Here is a 21934-nt window from a genome sequence, read left to right as displayed (position 1 = left end):
GAATAAAAGGATTAGCTTTTCGGAGTTATTTTTAATGCAGTGGATTTGCCATTTTTCCTGTTTAAAATACTGTTCACTAGTTACTTGAGAGTATCATAATTCCAGGCAATTATGACTTTATTACAAGAAGAGTGTTTCTGAGTCATCCCCACATTTAGAAGCAACCACACTTCCATCAGCCACCCTTGAGAAATGATCTTTTGTTCATTTTAGCATCAAATTGGAAATCGTTCATCTCACAGTCTCTGCCAAAATAAATGTTTCCTCTTTCTTAAACATAAAATTTCAACATGTGATAAACTAATTACTCTTTATTTTTCATGCCTGGTTCCTATCTGCTTGTCATTTTTTCCTTCCACTTTTTCATGTGTCTACAGCATAACTACCTGTTATGCTTCAGAAGAGACAAAAAAACATTAATTCTCCTGTTCAATAGTCATTTTTTAAATATGCTGATACTTCTTCCTATTTAATCGTTGTACTGAACACAAAAGAACTAGCAAAGAAGAGTCCTGTAATAATTTTTTATATATTTTTTGGTATACGTTTACAGGACTGGAAATCTTATAGGATATATCTATGCCTTGAAAGATACTGCACATAAATATCCCCAGGAAAGTAAAAATTAAATACCTGTTTTAAAATGATGGAGACCTTCCTTATATGATTTTTGTTTAGACATAGTACATTAACATTTAATATGTTTTTCTAAAAGTCTATAGACCTCTCAGATAAAGTATTAGCTGCACAACTTATAATAATTTCTTAGTTGATTAAATTATGATTTAAAAGTTACAAATTAAAAACCATAGAGTCATCAGCAAAATGGCAGAGTAAGGAACTCTGACACTGTCTCTTCCAAAAAAGCAACAAAATAACTGGAAAAGCCCGTTAGTATGAATATTTGAGAGTACTGAAAGGCTTTCAGCAACCTAGATTGTGCTTACTCAAGAAAAAACAACTGAATCTTGGTGAGAACAGTGACATTTGTGGCATTTTAACTTGCCTCCTTCCCATCTTCTGTTTCCCAACTTCATGGTGGCTTTGAAAATACCAGCCCACATTCCCAGTAGTAGCATAAGGAGCCGAACAGACCCCATTTACAAAGATGTGTAATTACTTGTTTGTTTTTTTTTTTTTTTCTTTAGACATCTTTATTGAAGTATAATTGCCTTACAATAGTGTGTTAGCTTCTGCTTTGTAACAAAGTGAATCAGTTATACATATACAATAGGTTCCCATTTCTCTTCCCTCTTGCATCTCCCTCCCTCCCACCCTCCCCATCCCACCCCTCTAGGTGGTCACAAAGCACCGAGCTGATCTCCCTGTGCTATGCGGCTGCTTCCCACTAGCTATCTATTTTACATTTGGTAGTGTATATATGTCCATGACACTCTCTTACCCTGTCCCATCTCACCCCACCCCCTCCCCATATCCTCAAGTCCATTCTCTAATAGGTCTGTGTGTTTATTCCCGTCTTGCCACTAGGTTCTTCATGGCCTTTTTTTTTTTCCTTAGATTCCGTATATATGTGTTAGCATACTGTATTTGTTTTTCTCTTTCTGACTTACTTCACTCTGTATGACAGACTCTAACTCCATCCACCTCATTATAAATACCTCCATTTCATTTCTTTTTATGGCTGAGTAATATTCCATTGTATATATGTGCCACATCTTCTTTATCCATTCATCTGTCGATGGACATTTAGGTTGCTTCCATGTCCTGGCTATTGTAAATAGAGCTGCAATGAACATTGTGGTACATGACACTTTTTGACCTATGGTTTTCTCAGGGTATATACCCAGTAGTGGGATTGCTGGGTCGTATGGTAGTTCTATTTGTAGTTTTTTAAGGAACCTCCATACTGTTCTCCATAGTGGCTGTATCAATTTACATTCCCACCAACAGTGCAAGAGTGTTCCCTTTCCTCCACACCCTCTCCAGCATTTATTGTTTCTAGATTTTTTGATGATGGCCATTCTGACCGGTGTGAGATGATATCTCATTGTAGTTTTGATTTGCATTTCTCTAATGATTAATGATGTTGAGCATTCTTTCATGTGTCTGTAGGCCATCTGTATATATTCTTTGGAGAAATGTCTACTTGTTTGGACCTGTCCGGTGGCTCCACAGACGCCTGGCTCAAAAGGCCCGTCTTTATTCCCCCGACTCAGAGCTTGCCCGGTGCCAAAGCTGTCACCCAGCTGGAAGGGGGGTGGTGGCATGTGTTGAAAACACTTACAGCCAGATGTTTTAGTTGCCGCTGCCTGAGGTCCTAGGAAACAGTTAGGGCAAACAACAGACTAACTGAAAACTAGAGAGGAACGTCTGTCTGTGAAATGAGAAGTTTATAAATACTTTAAAAACTCTCAGAGAGAGCATCTGATTTCCAGACTTGCCAAAACAAACTATTCACAACGTCTAGTCTTCAATGCCAAAGTACGAGGTATGCAAAGCAAAAAGAAAGTATGGCTCATACACAGAGGAGAAGAGAAGACATTAACACAAATGTCCCTGAGGAAGGTCTAGGTAAGAACTGTAGCTCAGCTGTTTACAAAATACATCCAAGGAGCTAAGGAAACAATGTCTAAAGAAGCAAAATAAAGTATGAGAATAATGTTTCAACCGGTAGAGAATGTCAAAGAGAAAGAAAAGATGAAAAGTTTAAATAGGAATTCTTGGGTTGAAAAATACAATAACCGATATGAAAAATTCAATAGAGGTGCTCAACAACAGATTTGAGAAGACAGAACAAAGAATCAGTGCCTTGAAAACTGATCAACAGAGATTATCTAGTCTAAAGACACAAAGAGAGAAGAATGAAAGTATGTGTAATGGAAGTTCCAGAAGAAGGTCAGAGGAAGGAAGCCAGACATGAACATCACAGGCAAACAGTAAACCAACACTTTATGAATAAAGAGGCACAAATCCTAAACAAAATACAACTAGGCTGAATTCAGCAGTATACAAAAAGGGGTTTATCCCAGGAACACAAGGTTTGTTTAGCAGCTCAAAATCAATTAATGCAATACAGCATATGAATAAAATAAAGGGGAAAACCCCACCGATCATCTCAATAGATTCAGAAAAATCATTTGACAATTCCAACACCTTTCTGTAATGCAAAGTCTCAACAAAATAAGAATAAAAGAGACGTGACCTTCTAAGCCCTGGCTACACAAAGACAGTCATCATTTTTAGTGTTTCTTCTTTAGAAGCAGTCGGCTGCACAGCTACCCCATCGCATGAGAAATTCAGGAAAGGTTGTGAAAAAGCTCATCAGACTTTACAATAACCTACTCCCATTTTTATTCCTATCCTTTGCCCAATCCACTTCTCTGTGCTTTTTGTCAGATGCCATCCACGTGGCCCACCAAGTTCAGGAACTTCTTCTCATCTGCCACGTCTCAGTACTGTCTTTGTGCAAAATTTTCTGAGTCAAGACTGATCTTAAGAGTTGCTATTTAAATGTACCTTTTACAGTAGATATCACTGTGGCATTAGTATTCTGGCGGATGAGGATGGGTAAGAAGTCTTCAAAACATTCAATACAAATCACTTGGAAAAAGAACTGGACGTACGAGAATCACATTTATGGAGTCACATTTACACGTTTTACATTTACATGTGGACTACCCATTAAATAATCACTTTGGAAGTCAATTTCAGTGATGGGTAATAACTAACTCATTTTCAAAGTCAACGCAATCCACTTCTGCAAACTTGTATTTATTACAGTTCTCAGTTAACGAGACTCACTTGGGGGTAAGTGATTGAACTCATTATGAGTTCGTTTGTCTGCATCATCGCCCAATGTACACTTTTCTACTTGCTTACAAAATTGACGTGGAAGAATAATCTACATATAACATATATATTTTATCTGCGTTTGACATTACACATATTTGCACACGTAATAAATTCTGCAAGAGCGACACGCTGCTGTATTTACACGTTTACATTTATGGTCCCCCTTTCTTGTCTCCACTGTCTGGCTTATAATATATTTGGGTTTTGAACTTTGTGATCCTACAGTTAATTTTCCACACAAAACCTAGGATATTTTATTGCACATGAATGTATATGTTAAATATCAATATTTGTGACAATCAATCAGTTGATATTCTCTTATAATTCTTTAATGAATAACTCATATTTTGGAAATTTTAGGGAAACTGTTACTTCTCATGCCATTACAAATATTTTAATGTGCTGAGTTCATATTACTAGTCCTTATATCTCAATGACGGAAAATGGGGGAATATTTGTCATGTACACGTAGAAATGTTGACATTAGAAGGATTAAAATTTTTAAAAGTTGCACAAAAATGTAAAGTGGTAGGCAACATGACATAATGAAAAGAGTTCATTCTCTAATATATGAGAATTTTAATGCAAGTTCTAACTTCTACTAACAACATGACACGGGACAGATTTCCCAGTCACTGTAAACCTCAGTTCTCTTATAAAGCAGTGACCAAATTATTCCACTGAATTATTGTGTTAATTAAGTAATAAACGTAAAGTTTTGGAACATGTGCTTAACATGCTTAACGAAAGTCTAATATGATTAATAGATACAAATATAGACTACTTTTTGTGAGGGAGTCTTAAGAAATTGGAGGACCTGTATTAGATACCCCAATTAAGGGAGAGAGCTTTCTAAATCTAGTTTGGCCTGCTTCTTTACACTTTTTCCTCATGGATAGAAGTTTTCCTGTTGCATTTCAACATCTAAGGTTATGTGGATCCTGTGGTCTCACCGTTCCGTTTTGTCTTTTGTGATTTACAGCCTCCAAAACACATGTAGTCCAGTAAGAGTTGATATGTGAAATTTAGATAACTTTACGTGTGATAAATGTGTTCACTTTGAGAGGACAAATAATATCCAATGAAGTACGTGCCATGAGACTACAATGTACAGTCTTTGTGCACAATCTCTTATTCCTTCTCATGCATCAAAAGGATGAGATGTGCCTCCTGTCTCTGATTTTTAGTCCTTCTTCCTACCAACATCAGTACAACCTCCTAGGTTTAAAGTTTGTTATCCCCTCACCTTCAAAATATTGTCTTTCCCAGGGTTAACCCACCTATTCTCATGCTTATACCCAAGTCATGGTCGCTATCAATAACTACATAATTACCAAAATCTCAACCCCAAGTAAATTCCTCTCTGATAACACCCCCATATTTCTTGTTCTAATAGCTATACTTCATCTTATTAAGGGCTCTCATATGTTGACCCTACTAGTTTTGCAACGTCCATTACTGCCAGAATCATACAAGTGACCTTCCAAACCAAGAAATCTTTTTTTTAAATTTAATTTTACTTATTTTTTTATACAGCACGTTCTTATTAGTTATCCATTTTATACATATTAGTGTATATATGTCAATCCCAATCTCCCAATTCATCACAAAATGAAAGGAACATTCAAAATAATCAAAATTATCTAATTAGTTGACATGTTTGTTTATTAACCAACAAATAGGTTTTATTACATTGATGGACCTATACAATAGTTTTTTTTATGTAAAAATAGTATAGGTTTATTTATATTAAAGCAAAAATTTTTAATATTATATCGAGCCTCTGAACATTAAAAAAGTATTGCTGAAATGTAATCAACTGCATAACTATTATATGCTACAGATTCACATAAACAGTTTCCTAGACATACCTATTTCTAAAATCCTGTATTTTTCCTGAAGAATTTATTTATTTTTAAATAAAGTTGATTCTAGTTTTCTTCAAAGTTGCATTTTTTTGCTTAACAAATTTGAAGTAGTTAACCCTTTCAACTGAAGTTTCTCTTTAGAATATACCATTTTGCATTGAGAAAAATATTTCTCATGTGCTGGGATTCTGGGAAACTGAGAATGAATTCTGCTGAATGGAGGCTATTTGCACCTCTATTTTTTAATTGAAATATACAGAATTTGTAGATATAGTCTTTTTTTCTCCATCCAGAGTGCTTTTCTTTAACAATATTATGGTAAAATAATGTCAAGTAATTTATTTGTGTTTATGATTTTAAAAAATATTTTGCCAAATTTAGATTCTTCAGAATTATAGATTCTTCAGAACTATGGCATCAGGGTAGTTTTTCAATCTTTCTGGATCCCCTCGCAAAAATACGGCTGGCAGTGAAACAGGAAGGCCAAAAACCCATAGACAATATTGACAACAAAACCACATGACCAGTTACCTCCGCAGACGCCCAAATACAAACAAGTGGGGACAAAGCACTGAACCCAGAAGACCTGCGTGTGTCTGAATCAGCACAAGAGGAAGAATCAAAGAGTCCAGAGGGTTTGTGACGGATCCACGAGCATACCCACCTGGAGGCAACGTGTAGACAGGAGCTGACACCGTCCCAGAGTAAGGAGTTAGCGGGGAGAGGTTGTGGACCCACGGGAACTCCTGACACTGAGCAGCCAGGAGTTTCACACCCCAAGTCTGCACTCAGTGGGAGCTGCTCAGAACAGAATCAAATCTGAGTCGAGGATGACAGAGTGAAAGGGAGAAAGCAGGGTCAAGGGGCAGAGAGAGACCGAATCAGAACATCTCGGAATACAAGCCACCAGTTTTAAACTCTAAACAGCACAAACAAACCTCTAAGAAGTTAGATTACCTGACTCCTTTGCCACGCTTTCTAACTAAATCAGAACTCCAAAAATTGGAAATACAAATCTCAGATAAAAACAAAGTGTAGAACAGAATCGAGTTCAAATCCTATGCAAAATTTCTGTAAGGAAGGAAACAAAATAGAATAAGGAACAGAATAACATTCCTTTGACCATGAAATTATTCCAGAAAGCATATCAACAAAACATACAAAAATGATAGGTTACTCTTTTAAAATTAACTGAAAGACACAAGAGAATGATATATAACCTGAAAAAAATGAAAAAGATTTTTAAAAAAACTTAGAGTAAAAGAACTTAGAAAGAATTAGAAATAAAATTAAAGGTTATTACAAAAATAAAGATTAAATTAGAAGGAACATGAGAACAAGTAACAGAACAGTTAATTCCTTAAGAGGAGCAGAAGTTGAAAAAATATAATCAAAATAAATAAAATACGTCTCAAATAATTTGGAAAAAAAAGTTAAGTATTAAAATGAGGCAAAGAATATCCAATATAATATCAATCCTGAAGATGAAAACCAAAACAAAGGAACAGAGATAAACATTAAATACAATAATTAAAATAAAAGCTTTCCTAAATAAAATTTTTAAATAACTTGAAGCTGCGTATTCGAAAAGAATTCACATGTAGTATTGATCCAGAATGACCAACACCAAAACATTCAAACAATATTACCGAATTTTAAAGGGAAGAAAATAGTCTTCTGGGCATGTAGGCAAAGAGATAGGGTGACTTACAAGGAAAATTAAAATTAGATTTTCTGCAGAAATGCTTACGTCAGCAGGAAAAGTAGCATACTTAAGAAATTCAGTGAAAGAAAATGGGATCCAAAGGTTTCATATCCAGAAAAAGTGACTTTCAAATAACAGACAAAATGCTCTGGACGTGAAAGGCTGCGAATCCTCACGAGGGGATATGTAGACAGGAACCTCACAGTGGTAACAAGCATGAAAAGGACAGTTATTTGCAGAACTAAGACGAAGATATAATATGTACCCCAACCAGCAGGTGTAGTTCAACCATGAAATCATGGAAGAGAATGGGGAGGGGTGATGTCAAAGACAACAGGGGACCACCCGCTCCTCAGTCAGGGCCCTAAACATCGGTGATGGGTGAGGACCCTTTTGATGATGGGGGAGCACAGGGGTGGTGTTTTGAAGATGATGGTAATTCATATTTTTTTAAATTCCAGAAAGTTCCAAAAAGCAAAACTTAAATTTGCCCGGAGCTGGCAAATACATACATAGTATTAACACTGTAGTATTAGGTATTATAGGCCATCTAGCGATGATTTAAAGTGCATGTAGGTTACATGCGAATACTAGGCCATTTTATGTAAGGGACTTGAGCATCCTCGGGTTCTGGTGTCCACGGGGTCCTGGACCAACCCTCTGTGGGTACCCAAGGAGGGCTGTGTACCTGGTCAGAGAAAGCCTTTTCTAAAGGTAGGGTCGGACCTGGGGGACAGAAGGTAGGATTTTGAATGGCTAACCCAGGAAATAAACAGGTTCTGTGAAGCACTCCCTGAAGGTACAGCTGAGAAGTCAAAGTACTGCCTCTGCTCCACACTTTTAGTTTGATTTTTAGTAATACCGTGAAGCTATCTTGAAAACGTATACTTTAGCAAAAGTGTACCTTTTTACCAGCTTTGATATATAATAAAGTGAGGGTACTCATCATTCCTCAGACAAACGCTATTCTATGTACTTCATTTCGGTCAGCACATTATTGTCAGGTTACAGTTATGGATGTTATAAGACAAATATTTTGTGATTTATACCTAAAGGCTTATATTTAAATTGTGTATCCTAATTTTTTAGTGGTCCAGGATGAAAACCAAAAACCCTCATTGTTGAAGTATGGTTGGATGGTTTTCATAATAACAGACCAGGAGAAAAAAAGACTTTAATTTAGTAAAGAAGAAAAATGTTCTTCCAAAATAACCTAAACTGTACAGCTGACATATGCCCAAATATAAGTGTGTTCTTTTGTCTTCTCCCTATCTGGGTAACAGAGAGGGGGTTCTGGGTATTGAACATTATCAGAAAAACAGTTAATCGTTGAATTCTGCACTTATCACTTCCAGAAGGAGAGAAAAAAATCCTCTACAACTTATACTATGTTTATTTACAAACCTCCTAGCACTATCCTAAAGATTTTTCAAACATAAATTACTGACTTAAAAGGCAAATAAAGAGACCTAGAATTAAATGTTACTCATATCCCAAATGACATTTCACAGCTTAAAATGTTTAGTTCCATATAGTCCCACAGACTTAATTCTTTAAAATATTGCAGACTTTCGAAGTCTCCCCTTAGTTTACCCTCCCACATATTTTAAACTTTTGTTAATTGAAGTTCTTTAACTCATTTAACAAAAATGCACTGAGTACCTTTAACAAATATTTATTGAATGCAGTGTGCAAGGCAGTGGAACACAGCAGCGAACAAAACAAAATCACAGACTTCATGGAGATTAAATTCTTGTGAAGAAAACAGAAAAATAACGTATGTGGATACATTAATAAGTTAATTTGTAAGTAATTATATATATATAAAACAATCGGCTAAACACGTGAAGTATGAGCATGATGAACAGGAAAGATGAACCAGGGACACGGAGGTGAGAGTGGAGAGCCTGCAGAGGTACCAGCATGCCCTGCACGGTGGTGTTAGGATGAGGCATAAAGGAGTGGGTGTGAGGGGTGCACAGAGCCGAGCGTAGAGGCCCGGGCGCAGGAGGAGGCCGGCCGTGTCCGGGAGCGGGAGAGTAAAGGACGTGACAGGGCCGGGTGTCAGGACCACTGACCGTCAGCGATTCTGGGATCTTTATGGGGACAGACTTCCACTTCCACACTGACGGGGGTGGTGAGCCATCACAGGACACTGAGCCCAGGGGCAACCTGACCTAACTGCAGTTTTTCTCTCTTGCTTTTTAAAAATTAAGACTTTTTATAGCAGTTTTAGGTTCATGGCAAAATTTAGCAGAAGGTACAGAGATTTCCCCTAAACCCCCTACCCCCCCCCAACATGCACAGCCTTCTCTCAACACATCATTACATCCCCACCAGTGGTACCTTGTTAAAACTGATGAACCTACATCGACATGTCATTATCCCCCCATATCCATAGTTTACATTATGGTTCCCTCTTAGCGTTGCACATTCATGGGTTTGGACAAATATATAACGACCTGTATCCACCATTATAGCATCACACAGAGCATTTCATGACCCTAAAAATCCCCTGTGCTCTGCCTCTGCATCATTCCCTGCCCCGACCCCCCAGCCCCTGAAACCACCGACCCTTTTTCTGTCTCCGTAGTTCTGCCTTTTCCAGAATGTCATATGGTTGGAATCGACTGGCTTCCTTCACTTCGTGATATGCACTTAAGGCTCCTCCACGTCTTTTCATGGCTTGGAAGCTCATTTCTTTTTAGCTTGAGTCATACTCCATTGTCTGGAGGGACCACAGTTTATTTATCCATCACGTACTGAAGGATAACGGTTGCTTCATGTTTATAGCTTGGTTGCTATAAACATCTGTGTGCAGGTTTTTGTGTGGATACAAGTTTTCAACTCATTTGGGTAAATACCAAGGAGTGCGATTGCTGGATTGTATGACAAGAGTATGTTTAGTTTTGTGAGAAACCGCCAACTGCCTTCCAAAGTGGCTGCCAACTTAATTTTAACAGGATCATGTTCTTCATTCCCTGGTTAATGAATGTCACCTATTTTTAAAGAACCTGAAAGTATCAGTACATGCAACTGTAGAGGCCCTGAAATCTTAAGGGTCATATGTGAAGGAACATTAATGAAGATTATTCCAAAATCCAAAGATTACTCCAAAAGGAAAGTGATCCAAAAAACCTTGAATTTACATATCATTGCCAAGACTCGGCTGTGAAGCTGAAATTTCACAAATTTTACTTCCAAACTAAAAATAATTTTAAACTTTCAATCAAATGTTCTGAGAAGAGTGACTTGAATGTCTGAGCCTGACTTTTAGGGGAGGGATGCGGGGTAGAGTTATGAATTTTAGAGTCATCCACAGAGATGCTTTTTATTAACTCTGAATGACATCATGAGGAAGTGAACGCAGACAGAAAAGATGGGCCATCTGAGGTCTGAGCCCCGGGTCTGGGCCCAGTTCACCACAGAGGCAAGGGACGGACCAGCAAGGCAGACGGAGAAGGGCAGTCAGAGGGCTCAGAAGGAACAGGAGCATGTGGTACCTGATGACACCCTCCCCCCACCACACACACACACACACACACACACACACACACACGTGGAAAGGGCGTGAAACCGCCTATTATCCAGAACGAGGCTTCTGCGGAGAGCAGAGCAGCTTCCCTAACTGGTCCCAAATGGCTCTAGAGACCAGAGAAAGGAGGATGGCTTAGGGTTTTGTTGTGGCTCGGAGGTGGGACCAGAGTGAGGAACCCCTGTTTGCAAGGTTTGCAATTCATCCTTGTAGAAAAAGGCAGCAGGCAGGCTTTCTCATCAGCTTGCCCAGATGTGGGGGAGAGGGGTAAGGCATCAAAGCTGCCCACAAAACTCCAGATGGGGAGTCAAACTCCTCCGGACCGGGTGTAGGCTAAAGTCTGACCAGAGCGGCTTTAGGAGAGAGTCCAGGGGAGAACAGGGCCTAGTGGGAAGGGGTAACTCAGAAAATTTCTGGAAGTGAAAGGAGGAAAAAGGGGTGATGCTGATGAGAGAAACAGGCTCAAGAGAGGCGTTTTTCAAGGTGGAAGAGATGACGGCGTGTAATTGTTAGAAAGAGGAAAGTTGGTGCCACAGCGGGAGGACAGACCACTGGGTGGGCAGAGGGAACGTCATCTAAGTTCCGAGGGGACAGGACAGAAGGCAGAGTGTCCGGCCCAGAGCAGGGCGGGTTGGATGAAAGGTGAGAGGCTGGTCCCTGCTGGCTTCAGCTTTCTCAGGGAGAGAGGGCATCAGGTCATACTCTGAAGGCAGGCAAGGGGCATGTGTACCGATTTTAAGGAGAGAAGAAAAATGAGCAATAGTCATCTCTCTTTGGCTACACTGAATCCCCCCTGGCTGGTACAAAGGCGGCTGACAGGTGAGAGTGCCTTGTCCCAAGTGTTTCTAAGTCCCTTCTGTACCCTACGAATAGTCACTGTTTATAGAGTTTATTCCAAAAGTAGGTATCACAGGGCATAGTGTCTGTATTTGTATTTTCAAAAAACTTCTTCCTTCAGAGAAAGACAAATATCATTTGATATCACTTATATGTGGAATCTAAAATATGACACAAATAAACCTATTTACAAAACGGAAACAGACTCACAGACATCGAAAACGAACTTATGGTTACCAGAGGAGAAAGGGTGGGGAGGGATAAATTAGGAGATTAGGATTAGCAGATACACACTAATATATATAAAACAGGTAAACAACAAGATCCCACAGGGAACTATATTCCGTATCTTGTAATAAGCTACAATGGAAAAGAATATATATATATATATATATATATATATATATATATATATATATATATATATATATATATATATGTATGTATAACTGATTCACTTTGCTGTACACCTGAAACTGACACACTGTAAATCAGCTATACTTCAATTTTAAAAAAAGAACTTCTTCCTAAAGAAGGCAAACTATTTTGCCCTTTGTAAATATAAAGAGGCCCTAGCACATTTTATGGAAGATTCTACAAGTTTTACCAAAGTTGATCCCCTGGAAGAAAAATGCATAAACTATTTAAGACACTAAGCCTCAAGGTCACTGCCAAGCAATCTTATTATCTGGAGAGGTGCTGCATGCTTCCGTTCAGCATTTTTAATTTGCATGCTTGTTAACCTCTGGACACCAGTGATTCTCTGGCAGGAATATCTTCAATTTTATGCCGTTTTAGAGAGCATTTTTTCTTAAATGCAGGATCATCGTTCTGTGATTAGTTGTGGTTTACATTCTGAAAGCCGTATAAATGTATACACGATATATAGGTACGTACACACATATAAAAATATCCATCGTAACCCCAGAAGAAAAAGAGAGGTGGGGTTTGCTGATTTAAGAATGCTAGAAGCAGCCTGTGTAGTGAATATCAAGTCATAAATTTATGATGCAAAGCCATTGTGGCTTGAGGGATGAATATTCAGTGCCTGGTATTACCTGATAAAGTCATACATATGTATTGCTCCATTTTACGTGATAATACGGAATCTACCTTAGCATCTGCTTTTACCAGATAAACTGAATCTATTATTTTGAATAAGGCAGTCACAATAATTTATAGCATTGTGAAGAACTGGCAAATAGGGGGTCATAAGAGAAAGGAAAGGTGAGTATGAAATTATATTAGAAATTCCAGTAAATATATTAAATGACAATTGTCTTTTTTATATAAAATTTTAGAAATTTTAGAATATTCTCCAGGAACAAAGTTAAAAGGCATCTGTCCAAAGGCATCTGGAGGATTTCTGAACTATCCATGTTAGTCCTTGAATTTTAAAGTGACTTTTATCATATTTCAAAATAGCTGTGAGTCTTCCCTCTAAACCTACCAACAAATAAGTGAATGTTTCTTTATTTCTTGTTCAACCACCTACCATCTAAAAGCAAATGATAAGCCGAGAAACGTTATTTTAGTAATAAAAGAGATAAGCTCAGAAGAATGTAGGTAGTTGTTCAAAGATACAGGTATAATAAATCCACCGTCACATCTACAGAATCCCTCTGCTTAGAATGATCAACTTTACATCAAGTCTTTAAGCACCTGTATCACAAATACCACATTATTTTTCTTTGGTGTAGTTCAAGAGCTCAGATTTACTTCGGTATCATTATTTTCTCAACATATTTTGAAAGAAAATAGTGCCTTTTTACTAGCTGGCCCATATCAACATTCAAATTCCTAGTTTTAATAGAATTTGTCATTGATTTTCAGTATCACTAAATAAAGTATAAAAGTCAAATAAATGCATAAATAGGAGCATTAAAAGAATTAGAAGAAAACAAGAACATTTCATCTTGAACTAAGGCTGCACATTCTAAATTTAAAAGGGAGTATGAAATCATAAAGAAAAAATAGATTTTTTTTTACATATAATAAAAAGTCTACCCAGTAGAAATAAAGTTTAACAGAAAACTAGAAAGGAATTTAAAACATGTATGATAATCAAAATATTTAAATAACCTTAATATATACTAGAGAATTCTTAAATATCCTTAAGAAACAGTGAGTGTCCAAAATTTTTAAAAAGAGAATAAAAAACTTCTCAAAAGAAGTAGGAAATTCCAAAGAATATTAAAATGTGTTCAACCTTCAATTCATCAAAGAAATTTTAAAGTAAGAATAGAGTAGTATTTTTCACCTACTCAGCAACGATCTTTGTGAAAATTAAATACAGAGTCTTCATTTGGGGTCCAATCACATATTGCTAATGGAAAGTGCAAAATGTTAACATTCTGGAAATGTGATTCATCACTGAGTGCCAGAATCTTGTATCTTTTGGTCTAATAATTGCACATGTGAAATGTAGTTTCATGGAAAAAAATTAAAGACATACATAGTAATTTTATCTCCTGGTAGTTTTTTTGAAAAAGCTCTACAGATCTCTCTCTCTGTCTCTGTCTCTCTTCCTTCTTCTATATCTCTGTTTCTATCTTTCTGCCTCTTTCTTTGTACACAGACACACGCAATAGATGTGTGTATGAATATTTATAATATACCAGGTTAACATTTTTATTTGAAATATCTGCATGCATATGTATGCACATGCATAACACGTGCACACCTGGTGCAGGTGAATACATTATAGCTGTACACCTGGTACAGGTGAATACATTGTGTGTTACTTATAAGAAGTTGAGGCACCAGTTTTTCCACCACCCTCAGACCTCTATATTCTCTCCAACAGCTTCAGACATGCATCTAATACTTGAAAACTCTTGCTGCTTATTTATCTCTTGTTTTTTTGTTTGTTGATGACCTACTGTGCACCAGGCACACGGACGGACAGTGAAAACAGGGTATTGATTTGGATAAATGGAACTGCCCTCCTGGATCTCAGAGCTTCATGTGTGACACGAGATTGAATAAGTAATTACAAGGGCCAGGACTCGTGTGAAGGAGAAGTTCAGACTTTCCACCATCTTTAAACAAGGAGAAGGATGTAGTGAAGGGGGAGGGGAGGTTTGCAGGAAGGAATTTAGTTTTACACAAAAGGGATGTAGAGACAGGGGGTTGGGGCCACAGCTGCCAAGGGTAAAGAGTAAGATGAGAGAAAAGATATTCCAGCCAGGAGCGAGCCCTTGGCTTCAAGAGTGGAGAATGAAAGGGGCCCGTGATTGATAGTTAGGAGGAGAACCCAGGGCCGGGGCCCCAGGAAGGGCACTGGAGTGGGAATTCACCCGAGGACTACACAGAGAGGACTAAAAATGTACAAATTATATTATCAAACATTTATTTCTCAGAATTGAGGAGACCACGGGACTTCCCTGGAGGTCCAGTTGTTAGGACTCTGCACTTCCACTGCAGGGGGCACAGGTTCCATCCCTGGTCAGGAACTAAGATCCTTCATGCCGCGCAGCACAGCCCAAAAAAAAAAAGGAATTTAGGAGACAAGTGTGAAGCTACCACAAGAGTCCTAAGGAAGAATTATTCTGTGATGGGATTGTGAATGAAGACACAGGGAAGACGTGATGTATTTTAGAGGAATAAACACTGATACTCTCTCTTAAATGGTGGGAATGGCTAAAGGAGATGGGGAAAAAAAGAGGACCCTCAGGCCTCTCTCTTGAGCTGCTCTGTGTCTGTAATGCTCTTTACTGAATGTGGAAGACCTGGGGGGAGGGGTAAATACCCACAGCACAGCTTAACATCATGCACATGGATAAGACCATCTAGGGAGGAAGCTTAAAAAAAACAACCCCAATCTACAACAATTAGATCTTGAGTTCTTTTTTCACTTGGAAACATAAAAGTGTAGATACCTAACCTTGACCTACTGGAATTCTTCAGTCAGTCCAGCTTTTGAGGTCCAAGAATACAAATTAAAAAAAAAAAATTCCCCACACTTAAAAACATGATCCCAAATGTATAACAAAAATCACAAGATTTTAAGAAGAAGTTGGGCAGTTCTCCATAACAGTAAAATAATTTTAATACATCTCACTCTGAAACTGACAGATAAAAAATGACAAAAATTAGCCAGCTTGCCAAACTTATAAATGAGATAATTAACAAATTTTGAGTGTGTATGTATTATAAAATCTGAACTTCCCCCAAATAGAATAAGCATTTGTTTTTAGTTCTATTAAACATTATTTTTGAACTGAACCAATACAAAACACAAAAATACTCAAAATTCCAAAAGATACAGATCATAAGACCCTGTTCTATGACCACAATGCAATAAAATTAAAAATCAAATCCAAAAGATTTAAAAATTAATCACTTTTAACTCTTTCATTAAAGAAGAAAATCCAATGGAAATTATGAAATATTTAGAATTGAAAATCAACAAAAGTATTATCTACCAAAAGCACAGAAAATACATTTTCAAATAATATTTAGAGGAAAATTTATAACCTTGAAACATCAGTTGAAGTCCAATCCCACTGAAAATAAATGAGCCAAACACTTAAAGCAAGAAGATAGAACATGAAAAAAAAATTAAATTAGTAAATTCAAAGAAAAGATAAGATAGCAAAACTAAAGGTCCAAGTCAACATTAATGAAATAGGAAACAAACAAGTAAAGGAAAAAGAAGTGATGAACAAAATTAAATGTTAGCTCTTTTAAAATACAAACGAAATAGCCATAGGTCTGGATAGACTCAATAAGAAAGTCATTAATAAACAATATTTGAAATTTTGAAAGTGACAAAATTTACATTTAGTAGAGATTTTGAAAGATCATAAAATGTTTTGAAGCAATATATGCCAAAAAATTTTAAAACACAGATGGAATAGATGTTATATGATAAATAAATTACCAAAATGTGAATATATCAGCAACCAATATATTAATTATATTAGTAATTTAAAATAATGTCATGCATATATACACTACCAAATGTAAAATAGATAGCTAGTGGGAAGCAGCCGCATAGCACAGGGAGATCAGCTCGGTGCTTTGTGACCACCTAGAGGGGTGGGATAGGGAGGGTGGGAGGGAGGGAGATGCAAGAGGGAAGAGATATGGGAACATATGTATATGTATAACTGATTCACTTTGTTATAAAGCAGAAACTAACACACCATTGTAAAGCAATTATACTTCAATAAAGATGTTTTAAAAAAAAATAAAAATAAAAAATAATGTCATGAATCCTAGATGGTGTTTTGAGAGAGTTTTGGCAAAAATACCAAGAGCACTAGTTTCTTCTGCAGATTTTTCCAGGTGTTGGGATGGCTATCCAAGTCATCTTAATAACCTATTAGGACATTAAAATTAACAGTTGTTAAAGACAGTATAAGAAAATCAGGAAGTAACACTGTGTGAAAATAGATGAAAAATCCTAAATGAAATATCAGCATATCTTTTTTTAAAAAGATAAGAGTGACCCAAAAGCATGAGGAATTTTTCAGAGGAGAAGCAGTGGCAGGTGTGTGGTTTCGGCCAATGTTCAGAAATCTCCAAAAGATACAGGTTATCAGACCCTGTTTCCTGACTACGATGCAATGAATTTAGAACCGATCGGGACCGATCAGTTCTGGATGTCAGAATTTAGGCGAGGGGCATTAGCCCTCGGGCTGTGGAGGTCTGTAAACTGCATGACTGCGGGTAACACAGGCCAGTCCCTGAGCCTGACCGAGCTTCCTGCTGGCTGTAGCTGCATCCTCCCAGATGGGGGGTGTGGAGGAAGCTGGGCCTCCATCCTTGTTCTGGGTTTAGCAGTCTGGTTGGGATGCACCAGCCCCTTTCCTGGGCATCCAGGGGCTGCAGCCCAAGGCCCGAGGTTGCAGCTGTGCTGTGACAGGGACAAACAGCTTCTGCCCCGAGACCCACGTCAGCATTCCACCAGGATGAGTGACTTCAGCACTTGGCTTTAGCTGATTTCTGTAAAGCAAGTTTGAGTTCCCAAATTGTTTTCCTCTGTAAGGGCGCAAACACTTTCACAGATGCCAGCGTGCACGAGTGTCATTTTGGATAGATTAACCATGACCTTTCAGCCCATCGCCCTTCTATGACTGGTGGACTCTGCATCCCAGCCTGCTCAGTCACCCCCACCATCTCCACCCTTTACAGCAGCAAGGCTAGTTCTGAGATGCTGCAGGAGACCCAGGAGGGTGGAGGGTTGATGCACAGAGAAAGGAAGATGATGATTGACACCTGAGGCTCACCTGATAAGACCATGTCTGAGATAATGTAGTCCTGTGACTACTACCTCATGGGAAGTTTGCTTTTTTACACTGAGGCCAGAGGGCACTCATGAAAAATTTCAACCTGGAATGGATGAGTGATCAGTGTCTGCCAAATTCCCCCAAACTTCCTCCAAAATCTAGGAAATTCTGGTCATCCAGTATAGTGGGGGACCTGTCCAACACGGATGCTTGTTTAGCGATCTGAAGTCTGTTGTTGGCATTGGTTTGATTCACAGGAAAGGGCAATACCACCCATCAGAGTACCAGGAAGCTGGTAAGATCTAGAAGTAGAGTTGGGTCTTTAGAGGATTAGGGAATGGCCACCGCTCTTCCCTGAGTCACTCACTGTCTAAAGAAGACACAGCATCACGAAATATCAGTAGAAAAAGTCAGCCTCTGTGAGGACACATCAACGAACCCAGGGTCACCCGGGTGACAGTCTTCCTGGGAGAATCCAAACATAAGAGAGTTAATATGTACAACTCTCACTCCTGTGGTTTCTGGCAAACATCTACTTCTTGAAGCACTGCAGCTTCTGGCTCACCCCCCAAGTGGTCACCTTGGCGGGCACCCAGGATCGGGGCCACATTCCCCACCCACGTGGTTTCTGATTGTCGGAATTCCTTTATTGTGTACCGACACCAGAGGGATGGCAACCTGCCTAGTGCCCATGGGTCAGAGTCTGGATTTGGAAATGAAGGATCACAAGAGACGTGGTGGTAACGGAATCAGTGCAGCCTCGGGCCGGAGCCACAGTTGACAGGCAGGAGAAGGCAGCACCTTCAGGCTGCCCTCATCTGCCCTTCAGTGCAGGATAAAGTCCAGTGCTTCCAAACGCCAGAGCGAGCCAAGCTGAAGGGAAGGAGGAAAGGGGGGACCCTCCACATGCCTCCGCCGCCTCCCGACTTCCTGCTCTTGGGTCCCAAAGGGAAGAGAGGGAGCAGAGGAAGGTGTGCAGAGGTGCTTTATTCAGAGCACCTAGTCCTACCCGGGGAGCAGCGGGTCCCATCCGTGGACGCAAATGCAGGGTCAGGACAAATGCTTTCTGAGGTAAGTGCTCCGGAGTTCTGCTGCCCTTGTGTTTTGTGAGGGATGAGGACAGACCAGTCACCTGACCTCATCCTCTGGGACGACAGGGACAAATCCTAACAGTAAGCAGAGCCATCGCTCCAACGCTTCAATGGTGTGTGGGGTCTGCGTGTGTGTAGTGTGTGTGCGTGCATGCGTGTGTGTCCGTGCATGTTCCCACCTCCGTAGGAGTGACCAGAGGACTCTGAGCTCCTGGAGTTTCAGGTCAACAGTGTGGACGTATCTACTTGAACTAGGCCAGCCTCACCAGGACCAGATACAACTTAGGAATGAGAAGAAAGTCTTCAGAGGCAGTTAAGGACCCAAATCTGGTGACCTCAAGGTAGGGAGATTTTCCAGATGGGCGATCACGTGCACCCTTTAAGTCTGGGTCCAGAGGTCAAAACCGTGACATCAGGAACGTGAAGCCTGAAAAGGGTGCCAGACACCGAGGTGATTTCCATATTTCGCTTATCGTACATCTTTTACATTCCTCTTTAGCCTTCCGTTAAACTCACAGCAGATTTCCCCCAGAGCCTGCAGACAGGAAGTCAGCCTGACCAAGGCCTTAATTTCAGTCTCAAGGTGCCCTGAGCAGGAACCCAGCCCGGCCATGCCGATTTCTGACCTGCAGAACTGGGAGCAAATAAAGGGTGTCGCTTTCAGGTGCTGAGTTAGTGGTGACCTGTTGTGTAGCAGTAAATAACTAACACGATACAATATTCTAAGAACGATATTCCCACTCACATCTCCTCATGAGGCTGCCGCTGCAATTGAAATGCAAGTATATAATTTAATAGAACTTGACAAAGTTAATTCTGAAAAATACAGGGAAATATGAGAAAAGAATCTGAAAAAGAATAGATTACATGTTTATGTATAACTGAATCACTTTGCTGTACACCTGAAACTAACACAACACTGTAAATCAACTATATTCCAATATAAAATAAAAGTTAAAAAAATAAAGTTCAACTCTTTGACATAAATCACAGCAAGATCTTTTTTGATCCACCTCGTAGAGTAATGGAAATAAAAACATAAATAAACAAATGGGACCTAATGAAACTTCAAAGCTTTTGCACAGCAAAGGAAACCATAAACAAGACGAAAAGACAACCCTCAGAATGGGAGAAAATATTTGCGAATCAACGGACAAAGGATTCATCTCCAAAATATATAAACAGCTCATGCAGCTCAATATTAAAGAAACAAACAACCCAATCCAAAAATGGGCAGAAGACCTAAATAGACATTTCTCCAAAGAAGACATACAGATGGCCAAGAAGCACCTGAAAAGAGGCTCAACATCACTAATTATTAGAGAAATGCACATCAAAACTACAATGAGGTATCACCTCACACCAGTTAGAATAGGCATCATCAGAAAATCTACAAACAACAAATGCTGGAGAGGGTGTGGAGAAAAGGGAACCCTCTTGCACTGTTGGTGGGAATGTAAATTGATACAGCCACTATGGAGAACAATATGGAGGTTCCTTAAAAAACTAAAAATAGAATTACCATATGACCCAGCAATCCCACTACTGGGCATATACCCAGAGAAAACCGTAATTCAAAAAGACACATGCACCCCAATGTTCATTGCAGCACTATTTACAATAGCCAGGTCATGGAAGCAACCTAAATGCCCATCGACAGACAAATGGATAAAGAAGGTGTGGTACATATATACAATGGAATATTACTCAGCCATGAAAAGGAACGAAATTGAGTCATTTGTTGAGACATGGATGGATCTAGAGATTGTCATACAGAGTGAAGTCAGTCAGAAAGAGAAAAACAAATATCATATATTAACGCATGTATGTGGAACCTAGAAAAATGGTACAGATGAACCGGTTTGCAGGGCAGAAGTTGAGACACAGATGTAGAGAACAAACATGTGGACACCAAGGGGGGAAAACTGCGGTGGGGTGGGGATGGTGGTGTGCTGAATTGGGCGATTGGGATTGACATGTATACAGTGATGTGTATAAAATTGATGACTGATTTAAAAAAAAAAAAAGAAAGTAGTCATCGAAAGCAAGAATGAATTCTTATAGATTTAAAAATATGATTGCAAATAAATAAATAAATAAACAACTAAAAGCAAAATAAATAAATAAAGTTCAGGAATTTATAAAAAATAAAGATAAAAAATAGAGGGAAGTTCTAGGAACTAGTAAAATAATTGGAGGGGGAAAAAAATCTTCCAGTTATCAAGATTTATCGTAAAGCTGTAATAATTAAAATTATTGTATTGGAATGGTAGATAAATATATTGATGTACCCTTGCAAAGTCCCCCAGAGAGACAAACACGGATATGGAAACTTGGTCTGTGCAGAATCAGCGTGGGGATAAGTGAGAAAAGCATCAATTATAAAATAAATAGCATTGAGAGAACTGGATTTCCACAATGAAAAAATAAAATGATTGCAACCTCATGCCACACATAACACTGATTTCTAGATATTTTAAATATCTGCATTTTAAAAACAAAATTTTAGAACTCTTAGGAAAAATGTAGATAAACTATATGATCTCCATGGGACAGGACAATAGTTTCTTAACCCACTCCACTTGTCCTCCAAGAAAAAAATCATACACATGAAGAAAACAGCTTATTAAATCTCACCACATTGCTATTATAAGTTTACAAAGAGACAACAAAAGAAGTAAAAATGTAAGTAAGCAACAGGAAGAGTTTTGCAATGTGTACACTAATATAAATTTGTGACAGAGAAGAGCTCACTGAAAAAACTGCGAAGAAAATAAACAAGCAATTGAAAGAGGGAAGACAGGAACAGTTAAAACACGTCACAGAGACGCTGAACACTCAGCAATTAA

This window comes from Balaenoptera musculus, chromosome 6, assembly GCF_009873245.2.
Source record: "Balaenoptera musculus isolate JJ_BM4_2016_0621 chromosome 6, mBalMus1.pri.v3, whole genome shotgun sequence".
Lineage (NCBI taxonomy): Eukaryota > Metazoa > Chordata > Mammalia > Artiodactyla > Balaenopteridae > Balaenoptera > Balaenoptera musculus.
The sequence above is the reverse complement of the archived record's forward strand: the minus strand, read 5'-3'. Positions refer to the sequence as shown.